This window comes from Coturnix japonica, chromosome 7 (assembly GCF_001577835.2).
Source record: "Coturnix japonica isolate 7356 chromosome 7, Coturnix japonica 2.1, whole genome shotgun sequence".
Classification (NCBI taxonomy): domain Eukaryota; kingdom Metazoa; phylum Chordata; class Aves; order Galliformes; family Phasianidae; genus Coturnix; species Coturnix japonica.
Window position 1 is genome coordinate 4,662,116 of NC_029522.1, and position 14,966 is coordinate 4,677,081.

At 39.1% G+C, this 14,966-nt stretch overlaps 1 protein-coding gene across 1 annotated transcript in view; it reads left to right on the forward strand.

The window, feature by feature from the left end:
* Nucleotides 1-12,406: 12,406 nt before the first annotated feature.
* GULP1 (GULP PTB domain containing engulfment adaptor 1) overlaps nucleotides 12,407-14,966 on the forward strand; it is a 179,676-nt gene continuing 177,116 nt past the window's right edge. Inside the window, exon 1 of the mRNA XM_015867845.2 lies at nucleotides 12,407-12,670. The gene's annotated coding sequence lies outside the window, so the exon portion shown is untranslated. The remainder of the gene's footprint in view (nucleotides 12,671-14,966) is intronic.

The following is a 14,966-nucleotide window of genomic DNA, read 5'->3' on the forward strand; positions in this document are numbered from 1 at the left end:
AACTTGCATCAAAACAGGTATTTCACTACTTGTTCCCTGACCAACTTCTTAGTTATTGGTTTATTTTATCCTGATAGGGTCAGGATTTTGTCACACAGAAAGTTTTAACTAATTCTGGAAAAAACACTAGATTGCTAACATAATTTTCGTGAGAAGAACAGTATTTCTGTTAAATGCGTGTCCTGTAGTATGATTTGAATTAATGCATGTTTACAGTTTTATTTAGGTAATATTTTAAGCTAGTTGTATGTAGAACCTTTTTTTTTTTTTTTTTGACCTTTAATTTCTCCCACCTCCTCTCTTTCTACTATTTGAACCCTGAGCCAGCTATAACCAAATGTAGTAACTGACAGTACCTTTTAGCCACTGTAAACTTAACTCAAAGGTCTGAGGAGACAGCAGGAACATCAAGTACAAGGTAAGCTGTGAGTTGAAGCTCACTACAAGAAAATGTATTGAAAACACTGCATACCATATCCATATGGCATATCAAGTTTCAAGCCTTAGACTGCTCATAAAGTATTTTAACTGTAATTTAAAGTAAGGTGGAAAAAGAATTGCTGATAATATTTAGTGAGAAATGGCATTGATCAGGCTCTTGGAAAAAGAGGTGTGTTAGAGGTCACAAGCAATGTGTCACATCAATACTTGAATGTTTCTGAAAGTGACTTTTCTAGTTCATTTCTTTTTTTGTTTTCTTCCAGTTAACTGTAGCAGATATTATTTGGAAGATCTGAAAACATTCCCTGTACTTTTCTAGACCATGTTCTTCCTAAAGGAAAGCTTTTCTTTTGAAATAACAAGAAATATCAAACAAAAAGGTTTTCCTTTAAAATAAAAAATAATCTTTCAATTCATGTGCCATGGAAAGACCATTTAAAACTAAGACTGATTTTCATTTTGATTATTTTACCTGGCATATCTCACTGGCTGTGTGAGGTACATTTAGGCATTTATGAATATGTTTATGATGGTTAGCAGGTCTTTTTTGCTTCCAAAGTTCTATGATTTCTTTCTGTACAGAAATAATTGAAGACATGCTGTAGCTGTTCTTGTCAAATGCATAGTTAATTTCAAAGGCACATGAAAAGTTATTGAGTTCTGTAGGAAACATCTGCCCTGGACATTTATTTATTTATCTAAAGCTAGTTTAACTTATTTTCATTCCAGTCTACTTGATACTCATGATGTGGGTGTTCGCATGATGTTTTGGTCTACTCTGGTAAATCAATTTCTTTTTAACCTATACTGTAATGATGTAATGACAGTTTCATCAGTTTTATAAATTCCTCTTGGCTTTTTTTTTTTTTTTTTTTTTTTCCCCCTTCAGGGCTCTTGCTTAAAATTACTGCTCTCAGGAAACTAACCTGGAGAGAAGAGAAGGGGTTTTGTTTTGTAGGACCACAGAATAATTGAATCCTTTGAGTTGGAAGGGATCTTTAAAGACCATCTAGTCCAGCTCCTCTGCAGTGAACAGGGATGGCACACCTAGATCAGGTTGCCCAGGGCCTGATCCAGCCTTGCCTTTCAAGTCTCCAGGGGTGGGGCATCAACCACATCTCTGGTTAACCTGTCCCACTGCCTCAGCACCCTCCCAGTAAATGATTTTGCCTTTATCCAACCCAAATCTACCCCTTTTATGTGCAAAACAATTTCACGTTATTTTATCAGCTCAGTTTCCCATTTCAATGAAATTATCTTGGCATTACTCCTGTGTTGTACATATCAATGTAATCTCAAAGCTTTAAGTATTAATTGCATCTCTATCTTGTTGAAGTTGCACAAAACTCATTTCTGAAATCAGAGCAGGGATTTGCACCTGTTTACAGAAAGAAATATCTGCACTCAGTTTTGTTTTGCTCAGAATTGGAGCTATTCCATCTCCAGTCTGTGGCTACCTTTGTTTTGAAGCTTAGGGTAAAAATCCATGCTGAATAATGGAGGAAAAAGAAACCCACAATCTGATGCATAAGAGATTGTGCAAGAGGTTACGAAGACACAAATGATGTCCTAGATGTTTATTAAGAAAATTTTGTGTAGTATTGCACATTTTTTTTTTCTAGCAATATCCTTCAAATCATTTTGTCTCTCGTTTGTTTGTTTTTTTTAGGATTATTCTCTGGAGCATCAGAATACAGCACACAACATGTTTTTCCTGCACTGAAGTACATTGGCTTGCACTTTTCCCACTAGGGTATGCGTGTATGAAATGCAGGTAATGCTTGCCCTGAAAGGGACGGCTCAGTAATATCTGAGAATAATTTTATTGGCTCCAGAGGTTCTTCGCAACAACTTTATGTGAGTCTTATAATGAAAAGTTCTAACAATGAATAACAAAGATAATTTAATTTAATGTTTGGCATTACATGCACCAATGGCTAAGTCTTCATTTACTTAGTGAGTCTAAACAGTTCATATGGTGAATTACTGTGTTTTTTTGTCTGGTGTTTAAGAAGGTAGAATTTTTTTATGCCCCACTCATGAATGTATGGAGATCAAGAAATATCATATATTTTTCAGTTAATTTTTGTTGTAATGTGTATGACAGATTGATGGGTTATTATATTCTTATAATCAGATTAGTCTTCAGGTGAGGTAGGTATGGGGACTACCTTGTGGTGTCATATGCCTACATAAACTACTTACAGGCTACTGAGTTTAATTAACAGGTACGTGCAACAGTAGATTAGTAACTATCTTAATTACGTGATAAAAGTTCTCAGCAGAGAGGCTATGAAAGTATCCTGCTAGCTTCCAGAGGCAGGTGAACAGCCTGTGTACAAATGGATTAGGAACTAGGTGATGGTACCTACTAAAGATGAACAAGTAAATGAGTTTTATCTTTGTATTAATCAGGTTAGTAACAGTCATTTTGTATAAAGGGTTTTCACTTGATTGATATTATGTAAACAACTTTCTTAAAAAAAAATAAAAATAAAAATCCAGTGGAGTTGTTGCTCTTGAGATTTTCATTTCTTCAGTATGATTTGTAATATGAACTACCCTTTCTAATGGCTCACAAAAGAAAGGTAGGAAATCCTCTGAAGGATATTTAGAATCCAGTTAACTGTGCAGAAAATCCAGTTTGGTTATCTTTTGATCTGAACCATTTCCAGATAATTCACCTGCACTTGAATGTGCTTAATTAATTTGGGGGCTTGCTTAACAAAAAAAAAACCTACTTATGATCATATCACCTTTATATGGGTTTGAAAAGGGAATCAATTAAGTGTGGGGTCAGTATCTTCATTCTAGGTAAGATTTCCCGTATGTGTCTTATAAGTGTTTTGCAGTAGTGCTTGGAACTTCTGGTGTTTGCCTGCTTTGTAGACAGTTATTGATCTGAAAAAAAATAGAAGAGATAACACTAGTAGAATGCCCACACAGAAACACTAACATCAAACTTCTTCATTTTGAAAAACTAGCCTGCAATTCTGTGTTTTGGAAATGTATTCAACTATTTAACAGGGTATCTCTGAATGTGTGAACAATCACCCTGTTTCTTGATCTCAAGGTTTTGAGTGTACTGCAACTAGCAGAAAAAAATCTGTTGAACAGGACAGGGAGGTCAATCACTTGAGATGCAGAATTAAGACACATTTTGTAGACTGTGTAACAATGATTTGAATTTAACATAGCACTTAAAGCTTTCTATTTGCATGAAGTGTAGGGAAAAAAATAGACTAACTTCAAGAAGTGCATAATGTTGTATGCAATTTGTATGCAAATTAATAGCACACTTTTGCTTAAGGTAAATGTGTGGTTTTTATCAGTTTTGCAGCAGTGGAAGTGTTATTCAAATTAGAGTTAATACAGGTTTCCAGGCATTCTCAGTCAAATCTGCAGTCCAGTTATGAAAAGCAAGGGCCATGACCTCACCTGTGCTTTGCAACTCTCTGATATATTTTAAGATGTTCTGTATTCTGAGGCTACAAAGTAGTAGGTTTTTATGTTGTTAAATGTGCTGATTTGAACCTGTTGCAAATTCAGAGAGGAGAGACCTTGTTTCTGCAGGCAGTTTTCCTCCAGAATTTCCCTGAAGGGAAGTTGTTACTTAGTTTCGATTTTGAAATGTAGGATAACTGTATCTTAGTGTACCTGTTTTGGTAGTCAGGACAGGCAAATGTAGTTGCAAGAAGCAAATTTTATACTTATCTTTTGATTATACAGTATAATTATATGTTATGATGTACCACTAACTGGTGTGTATACACTGGTATAAATAGTATATTACCAAAAAAATCAGCTGACGTGTGAAACATGTACCTTAATTGCTTCATGGTTTTCTCCTTAACTGGAAGCAATTAGATAGAACTTGAACAGAAAATGGCTGGTTCTTTATTCAGGTAGTCCACATGAAGAGCTGTAAATGATTTGTGTTCTTATTCAAGTTTAATCTGCTCTTGAGTTCTTTATTTTAATAAGGTTATAAGTCATCTTTACTTGGCATAGGACTGGGAAGGAGGGCATTATCTTCTGTCTGCATGCACTTCTGGAGTGAGCGTGTTCTTTTGTTTTAGTTTGTTGTCTGTTTTTAAGTGTGTATATATACATAAACACTACTTGCAAGATTTGGTGCAAGTGAAGGGACGTCAGAATGCAGACCTGAATGACAGTCTTGTTGTATAAAGCCTGTTCAGGACAAATTCCTTTATAATGGGAATACATATTCTGCAGTGTATTTTGTGTCCCAGTTAGTAATATGAAGGTGATGTGATAGAATACTACTAGTAATTTTACTACATTTGTTGCAGTCTTAAGTCAGGTATGGTCTTAAAGGTCAGCGTCCGATGTATAGTTTTCAATCAGCAGCTATCTTTGCTAGCTCTTGGAATTACTCAGTCTTTAACCCAGAACAGGAAGACTGTTAGGCTTTGAACTGGTGATTGGGCACTTGATAAAGGCTTGTGTCTGGCTCAGAGAGCACAGGCAGTTTGCTTGCACCTATGATTCCTACATTATTGGAATGGGTGAGCCCAGGGTGGATCCACTTGGAGCTCATATGATGGGCAGCCACTGAAGGGGAAGCATTTCTTGGACCTGGGCTGTTTCTTGTTAAGAGGTGCCATGTATCCTGGAACCCCTTTCACCTGCTAGGTGAGGTCCATTCTTCTTTCTGTGTGTGCCTGTTGAGCAGTCTGCAAGTACTTTGCCTGGCATTGCCAAGAACCTTTCAGAAGCTGTGTCAGTTCTTTATAAGCCTAATACCCAGTAAGCTTAATTGAAAATGCAGTGCAATGTAGTCTTTGAACTTTCAACCTCTTGACATTATTTTTCAATAAATGCCAAGTATGATTATTTTCTTCCTTGTGTCTCTATTTCTTGTCCTTTCTTGTGAATGGTTATGTGGTATGAATTTAAAAGGATGAAGAGCTTTTTCTTCTGTGAACAAGAGTAGCTTTGCAAGGTATTTTTGCTGATTATTATTTGAGTACAAACCAAGCCAAAGAGGAAAAAACTAGTTAGTCAAACTAATTCAGTAATTACTACTTTTCTGTATGTACACTCTTTCTTTAGGGTAGAATACATTTTCTTTGAGAATGATGTTTCTAACAGAAGCCTATGATTTTGATTTTTATCAGAATGGTCCCGATTATGGACATGTCAGATCTTTATACAACACTGCTGTCTGCAAATAGTATTTGTTTTGTACAACAAGCGAGCTGGAAAAGGCCTTTTTCCTTCCCAAGGACCAATATGGACTGCTTGGCTCTTTGTAGAATTTTTTATGAAGTATTTCTAACCAAGTGGATCAAAGTACCTTTAAATTAAACTGCTGACTTGGAACTCTACTTGTTTTTACTCTGGAATTTTTCCTTTTTCTAATAAAATATTATTGTAGTGAATTCAATCTGTTCTTTCTGGAAACAGCTGTTTAAACTTGCAGTTTTGTGCAGTTTGTGTCTCTTCTGCTTAACTTCAGTTAAATCTTTAAAGTTTCTTTTGGAAATGAACACATGGACTTAAGCACAAATTTTGGTTGCTGTTGATATCAGTTTTCTTCAAACCTGGATGTTTTTATAATTTATTTTTTTTTCTTGCGATACGGGACAAATAAACAGGCAACAGAACCTCTCTGTTCTGCTATCCAAATGCTGAACACACGCAGTCTTTATGCATTATGACTGGGAAGTAACATCCAGCTGGTGTTGATTTCAATAAGGAGATATTAATCAAACATCCTATTTTAAGAGAATTGCAGAAGAATGCTCCCAATTGTTGACACTGAAGATGTCTCCTAAACAATGAAACTAATGTGAAAGCAAGTGAGCTGTGTTTCTATGTAAAACTTTTTAAAAGCCAGTGTTTCTTGGCTTTGAGTGGCATAACAAGTTTTGAGAGGAAGAGGTGAACAGTGGTATGTGATAGATGCTGAGGAAGGCTTTTGCAGAAAAGTATGTAGTGCTGTAATTAAGGTTTAGCTTCACCTGTACTTCTATTTTTCTTGTGAAAATCATTCCAACCTATAACACTTCCACTCTATGATGCACTCTTATTTGGTAAGGTCACAGTCTGAAAACTCAAAAGTAGACTAAAATATAGTTAGCAGAGGAGAAACTTGAGGGAGCAGGAAATAGCCAGGTATAGGCTAGGTGCTGTTCTCTAACTCCTCAGTATTTGATTCAGAAACCTAACTCAAAACAACTGTTCCAATTAATTGTTTAGTTGTGGCTTAAAGAGTAAGGCTGGTAGAAGGAAAACTATTGAGAGCAGGTGTATTTATTTATTTTTTTATTTATTTATAATGATATGGATTAATCTTTTTCTCTTTATCACACAGATTCATACTGCTGCTGAGGCTCTAGTAAGTTCTCTCAGTAATAAGTAGTCAATGTGTAACCTGTAAGGAAATTAAACCCCAAACATTGAGAATCCAGTTGCTTTCATTGTCATTTCCCTTCTTTAGTTATCTGCTACTGCACTTAAAATTCTCTTTTGCTTTCTACCAACTTTCCTTCCCTAACTCTTACTATTGTCCTTTCTCATTGCTCTCATAAATGTTTTTAAACGTTGTTATTTTTATCTAAAAGGGGGTCTAATGATCCACAGGATATGTGAGGGTATAAACCGACACTAACTTCAGTTAGGACAAAACCACAGGACCGTCAGAGTGGAGGTAATGGGTGAAAAGTTAGGATTTTCAATCCACCTAAGTACTTCAACTGCATGGTTGTGGAATTAAGTTCCATCCTAACTATTGCTTTATCTCAGGCATAACTTTCAGCTTGTTTTAGGGTGTTTTTTGGTTTTGTGCTTTTTTTGGCCTAAGTTGGAAGTTTTTGGAAGTTGGTACAATTGTATGAGTCTGTAAGTGAAATAGATACTGAGTGACAGTTTTGTGTCTTATTAATCTTACCAGGCATGAGACAGTTCTGTGCTTTCAGTGCTGATATTCCTGTGCTTCCAGAGTAGGAGTTACTGCAACGCTCTAAGGAATACTTACTTGAAGGCCATTTATCCTTACAGAGAGGTTCAATTTTATGTTGTCTTGTCCAAGAACAAGATGGTGGGGCTGAAAGGCTGGGAGAGAACAGGACAGGGACTCAAACCCTGATAAGTGAGTAGTAAAAGAGGAGGCAAACAAAAGAGGGAAAACAGGTTTAATATTTACTGATATTTATTAGGGAATAAATAAAACAATCTGTGATAATCTTAAAAAATGGGAAATAACAATGGGAAAAGATAAAGAACTGGTTTTAGGTATGAAAAATAGAATAAATTTTAAAACAGTGTTGTATTGGTGGTAACTATACAGGCGTTAACAAGAATGGTAACTACAAGGATGGTAGTAGAAGTATAGAAGGTATAAGGAAAAAGGGGAACTCACCAGTGATGACGCTAGGAGCTGAGGCAATCTTCACTAGCAAGTGATCTCCAAGAGATGCTGCCTTAGTGAGGGTCAGCCCTTAAATGAGGTCTCAGAGGAGGTGGAGTCGAGCTCCACCCCTCCCGGGAGCACAGCTACATAACTTTCACCTGTGCTCCCGCAGCTGACCCCACACTTGCCTCAGCTGATTAATCAGTGGTTCACGCTGTGATTACCAATCTCCCATACAAGTGTGAAATAGGAATTATAGAAAAGGGAATGGAAAAAAAATTTTAGAAGTATTTGAAGTCAGAGACAGGAGTAGAGAAATTACTAGGAAAAAATAATCCTGAAATGTATTGCAGAAATGAACTTTCTGGAAAGTTTATCTAGTGACAGTGATGAATGAGTGTATTGCTCTAGAAAGCATGCTGTATCTTTGAGTTATAGAAGAAAGATTGCAGCAGGCTGATGAGGAGGTTTTCTGAGGGCATTATTAACCTTCTGTTGCTAAGATTGGTTATATACTAATGAAAACTGATGGGCAACATTGGAATGCTACTTCCTGAATATGCAGATCTTTGACATTCTAAGTATTAAAAGATGGAAACTTCAGAAAGGATGTTTTCCTTCAGGGTAAGCAAGGAACTTAAAATGCCTCATGAAGAAATGGTATTAACTATTTATATTTTTGGTGATCTTCTAGCATTTAAAAGAGAAAATGAGTTCCCATTTTTTTTATTTTTATTTTTATTTTTCGTTGAAGTAGTTACTTTACCATTTAAATTTAAGTGGGAAGATTTACATGGTCCAGAGATATTATGGGAAATTGAACAGTAAAGTCTTTGATTTAGAGAATGAATTAAGATTATAGGAAGGGAACCTGAGAGTTCTTAACCTGTTTGGGAGTATGTAAGAAAAGTGCACTTCCCATTATGCCCTTCCACTGATTTATTGGTGAGGCTTTTTATCTCCTACTTTATCATCCAGATTGGCATGGGAATGCGTTTTTTGGTTACAATTTAGAAGCACTCTAGCACAAAGAAGAAAAATGATAATGAAGATAGGCATTGTACCATTAGGACAACATTAGGAGGCCTACAAGTTAAATAAGGAGCCTGGGGTGCAGTGTTCTCTAGCAGAGAATTCTCCTATTAAGAATTGTAGAAAAATATTGCTGCTTTTCTTTCTAATTTATTGACTGTTTCTGCAGGGTAATGCTTAGTTAAGTTCTGCTGTCTTTGAGGGGTGAGACAGCACTCAGCAGGAAGGTGAAACTTTTCAGGTTGTGTAATTGGTGTGATCCTTTAATCTTTGTTCCTTCTAGTAACCATTTTCTGGTAAATCAATGCAAGCTATTAATATTGACTCTTTGATCTTGACCTAGGTGCAGATCTAAATGAGTATGGATTCCTGTGCTTTTACTCTTTGTGAATTATCTCCACCTAATCATGACTGTTTACGTGACTGACAGCTACTACCTCAAGAGAACAACAAAACAAATCCATTCATAGGAGGAGCCAGGCTGCAAGTGTATTTATATAAATGTGTGATTACTCTCATGGATACTTGGGGTTTTTTTGTGTGTCTTCTGTGTCTGGTTCTTTGCCCAGTTTCTCTGCAACACCCAAGAATGATAGCCCCAGTGATTAAATGATTTTTCCACTTGAGGTTTTGGGGGGCCTAGGCCATAGAAGTTGTCACAGTTCCATTGAGTTTTTTTTATTCTTAGGCTTCTTAAATGAATCATACCATTAAAGTATTAAGATGGAAACATTATTTCTCTAAAATCTTAATTTGCTGTATTTCCCCTCTAATTTTTCTCATTGATTCATGTAGGTTGCTGGTTTTGATGGGGAATAAATGTCAGGAGAAGGAAGAAATATAACATTTTTCTTTATGTTATTGATGGAGTATGCACCGAATTTCAGTTAAAAACAGATGTACTCTACTTTCCTTTTACTTAAACTTTACAATGTGGACGATGTTAAAAATAGCACAGAAAGAATATGAAGCTTCCCATGTACACAATATTTTTTCTTATTTATAAAACCTCTTAAAAAAAAAAAAAAAAGAAGAAATTTGCACGCAGGAGGAATCCAGAAATAGGTCTTTTTCTGAAGTATAGAATGTTATGAAGCTATCTGTAAATCAATTGTGGACAGGACCAAGTCTACCTTAACTTCATTGTACACAGTTGCCTTAAGAAAGCAAAAGTTATAACTTATAATGGTATGTATTTATTTCAACTTTCTCTGATGAACAATCTGCCCTTTCAGAAAGTTTCCTTAACTATATTTATGAGTTACATTCTGAATAAGTTTTTGAGACCATAAGATAATGTATTTCTATAGCCAAAACATTTTCAGTTTGCCTATTTTGCTTTGCTTTGCTGTTGTAAGTCATCTAAAATAACCTTTAAGATTCAGTAAAAATCACCAGAAGCTTAATTTAGGAAATCATAGAATATGTTGAGGAGTCTGTGACTTCACAAATACTTGCACGTTTCTGATACGTAGATAAGAACTTGGATAGTTAATCTAGTAAGCTGACTGCAGCTAAACTTGTTAATTCAAAGTAGAGTTAGTACTGGATGTGTTTCAGTACTTACTGGTTACATATGTCAAAAAGCAGGACTGGATGTATGTTTTGAAAAGCCCAATATAACGAGATGCACACTGACATTGAAATGAACTGGGTTTTGCCTAACATATCACCAAATGAACTTTTATGTTTCTTGTTTGTTTCACATAGAGCAGTTACTTGTAATTGTTGTATCTAACACAGCCAGCATATGAAATGGAATAATCTCAATATGTTTCTCAAAAATATGGTTCTGGGAAATATTTGCCTTCATGATTTTTCTTCCATGCTTGCAGAGAGTCCAGTGAGTTCATTCTTACCCTTCCTGCCACCATTTTCTACTGGCATGAGTGGATGAAGGGATGCATGCAGTGCTGCTGTCAGTTCCAACAAGTTGCCGAGGAAGAGGTGTGCATAAGCATAGCTGTCGAGATGAACAAAAAGTATTTTAGATGTTGTGTAATGACCACTCAAAGATCAGCTGTGAATGAAATAAATGCATTTTTTCTCTGACTCACTGTTTATTCAATACTTATAATATTTCAGCAGACATGTTTGCTAGTGTTTTTCAGAAAACTGTTTATCCTTTCTATACGATGAAAACAGTTACTAGTTATTTTGTTAACAAAGACACAGTTCACAGATTTAACTCCCTCCAAAGGTTTCCTGTTTTCCTTCATTTTGGTTCCTTTGCTGAGTTAAATTTGTTTATTCATCTTTTGAAACGCGGTAGATGCGAATCTACCACATTTGCCACTTTGTACGCAATGATCCTTTCCAACTATATCACAGTCCATTACTTTCCACGTGCAACCGGATGCGTGCAACAAGCCTGAGTTTGTTTCCCTTTTGGGGAGAACTGAAGTGATGGATATTTTCAGAAGCCTTACAATAATATCCAGAGCAGATAAAAGCACTACTATTTGTCTCATTGTCGTATATGCCATTTTGGAGGATCTTTATTGGGGTTAGTAGTGAATGGAAAAGGCAGCCAGACTAATTAACTTTTTATATGAGTCACATATATGCTGGTAATTATCTAGAAGCTACTGATCTAAAAAGCTGCCTGGTGTTGATTTCTATACTTGATGTTTATTCTTTCAAGATGACTCTGCTATTAACTAAATTACTGCCTCCAACTGCTTTCTAATATAAGAACCTAACAACAGATACAACAACAAACAAACAAGGAAACAAAATGCCCGCAGCAAAGAAAGCACCATTGCTTTGGTTCCTTCAAGGTATTCATCCCCGTTAAGTGGCCGTTCTTGTGCTTTGATGACAGGACTTCCAAATGGTGCTGTGCTGTGGGAGAAGGCATTGAGGGATGAATTCCTGCCTTCCCACGCACTGCAGGGGACCCCAACGACGTAAGGGGCAGGGCCAACAGGAATTCCTTGCTTTCTATAGAAAATATGTTATCTCTAACTTGTACTTCCTGCGGCTGTTAGGAAAACGTATTGATGCAATGCTTTGGTGTTTTCTAAACGCGTTTTGACAGGGATTACAGGCCTCAGGCTGCACGATTCAAAGTACATTCATCTGTACCGAAAGGATTGCTGCAGATTAGCCCCAGATTCGTACAGGTGCCTCTGTTAACTTCCTCTCCCAAGCACTGTTTTCTCTGAGGAACCGTGAGCTCCCAGTTCACACTCCCGTTTCTTCACCTCATCGCTTTTCCGGGAAAGAGGTCAGAGCGCAACAAAAACCAACCGCGGGGACAGACGAGGTGCTGAGTTCCGAGCATCCCTCACGCGGAGGAGACCGCTTCCATCCTCCTGGGGTCCGACTGACGGAGCCGCGTTGCCCGTCCTTGTCCCGGCCGTAACGCTTACAGACAGGGATGGCGTCACCGGGGCCGCTCCGCGACTTCACGCTCCGCCGCGCTTCCTCAACCCCCCCCGGCTCCTCCACCTCGAGCCCCCTCCCCTTCCTCGCGCTTCGGTCTCGTGCCCGCTCCCCTCAAAGCACCGCCAGATGCGCCCGGCACGCGGCTGCAGTAGCGCCCATAGCTGAGCGCATCACCCCTCGGCGCCGCCTCCTCCTTCTCCTCCTCTTTCTCCTCCTTCTTTTCTTCTTCCCAACAACCGACCGGAGGCAGGGGGAGCCCGGGAGCAGCGTCCCGACGCGCAGCCAGCCAGCCGACATCAGCGTCCCGACGTGCAGCCGGTCGGCAGCAGGCGGGGTCCCTCGTCCGCCCATGCTGACGTCAGGAAACTTTCTGGGCGGCTGAGGCGTGAACCGGGATCCGAGGCATCGGGCCGCCTCCATCCTCTGCAGGTACGGGGCAGCGCGGCGGGGTTCCGGGAGCTGCGGCGGCTCTCACCCTGGGGGTACCGGGTGCTTTTCACGTTGTACGCTGGGCGGTGGAAGAGGGAAGGGAGCGCCTGTTGAGCGCTGCAAGCAGCTTGAAACTTCGCCGGAGATGGGGACCGAGGCGGTCCTGGAGCCCCGGGGCGGTGTGAGGAGCCGGGGGGGTTCGTGGCTTGGCCACGGGCTGGGGGTAAACGCACCTGGGGGAGCGGCAGCGGTTGTGATCGGCGCACGGACCCGTACGCTCATAGCGGGCTTCTGTAACTCCCACTGTCGGCTGCGTTGTTTTCTCCTTTAACTTCAGTTCGCTGCGGAGTTTGCAAAGCAGCTGAACCGCGCGGCGAGCTGCGGGCGAACCCTTTGCTCGCCGCGAGGAGCTGAACGCCGCCTCGCTGTCCTTCCGTAGCTGCACCGCCAGCGCTCCCCGTGCGAGGTGCTGCCGGCTCGGGCTTAGGAAAGGCATCGATGGGATCAGAGGCCCGTAATGGTTAACGGCGTTCCTCCTACAGAGGCGTTTTCCCCTCTCAAACACCGGTTTTCCTTCTTTGTTTTTTTTGTTTTTACTCCTCTTCTGAGTTGCCCTGCAGCTGCAAGTTGTTAAAAGTTACCTTCACGTAAAAGCGGCTAAAAACAGACAAAAATACCGAACAGACTGTAAAGGCTGGCGTGTATGAAAGCGGTTATGAAGCTGCTGTAAATGTGTACATGCACTGAATATCTTAACAGAACACTTGTGCTGTAGTCACTGTAAATACAAACAAACGCTAATTTTTGCATACATAACGAGCATAACTATGAACTTGTGCTCTGAAAAATAGTTTTTTAGTAGTTTTCTTCCCATCTGTCTTAGTAACATCTTGGTGGTACCTTTTGGCTGTTGAACCGATAAGGCAAACTGCTGTGTTTCTGCTGGGAATAACGATAGTTGACACACATGTAGAAAATCTATTGAGATGGAAAGAAGTCTCATTGGAATCTCAGTCTTTTATTTCATGGTGATTTGGAAATGTGCTGGAAAGTTTGCCTGTAGTTATTGAAGTACTGGGTTGATTGTTATGTGAGGGACGACTTCTGATCTTTAGAGATTATTCACATGTTCTCAGTGGAAAGAACCACAAAATAGTGTGAGAAATGATAATAGTAAACACGTGATTGTTTGCCATACGCTTTTTGGCATGCGTTTTATTTCTTCCCCCCACTCCCCTCACAGACGTATTTATCTGAAGAGGTTGAATAAAGTCAGCGTTTTGCAGATTAAAAGCCTAGGAATTATTGCACAGTTGAAGGATGATAAGGAGCAGCCAGGTCTGTGTTTTCAGTGGAGCTGTCAAGGCAGGGATATCATGATGACAGCAGAGAAGTAAGCGGAACTGAGTAGGAATTAGGCTGCCTTAGCAGTGAGGATGATAGTCTTAAACGTGATCTGGACAGCTCTGGGTGTGTCTTGGGAGTGGTGAGTAAAGAAATTAAAGTGATTCTGATGCCAAAAAATAAAAAATAAAAGCAAAATAGCAGAGTGCAACAGTGACCTCCCAGTACAGGGCTCTGTGTACCGTGTTTTAAGCTGGGGAGGGAAATGCCAAGCTGGTGCTTGATGGCTGAAGCAATGAAGATGTAGCTGATAAGAGGCTCGCTGTTCACACAAGCTGATGGCTGGCACTGCATTTTTAGGCTCTGGGAGTTTAGTAATCGTTTTGAGGCTTGTTTGTTGTAGAGTTTAGAGACCGCGTCTACTGCTGTGCAAGATGTTCACCTAATGGGACGTTTCAGAATATCTTTTATGAGCTCTTTAAAGTCATTTGTTAGTCCTTTGCTTTTAGACAATGCTATGCCTCATGGCTTACCAACAACAGTAAGTAAATGAGTGTATTTGTGTAGCACTTGTAAATATTACTGGATGCTCCTGAAGTCATAATTAAAAGTCTTCTATGAAGAAGTGGAGGAGTCAGATGCAATAAACTGGTATTTATGCTATGGTTATAAAATGAGTTTTTTTTCTTGAGGTTATTTGTCAAGAGTGTATTTCTTGAACTTAAGAAAATAATTAAACTACAGCATGAGGAAATTAAAGGCCAACTTCAGCTTCAGTAGAAAGATTAATATAGCTTGAAAGAGAACCAAACACAAGGCTACCTTCCCCTTGAATTGTTGCCACACCCACTGTGATTTGTGGCAGGATGCTAACTGAACAGTTTTCTGAGAGCTATGGGGCACCGCCCTGATCCTGAGATGTCCAGCAAGTTCCTTTTGCCATAGTTGATTT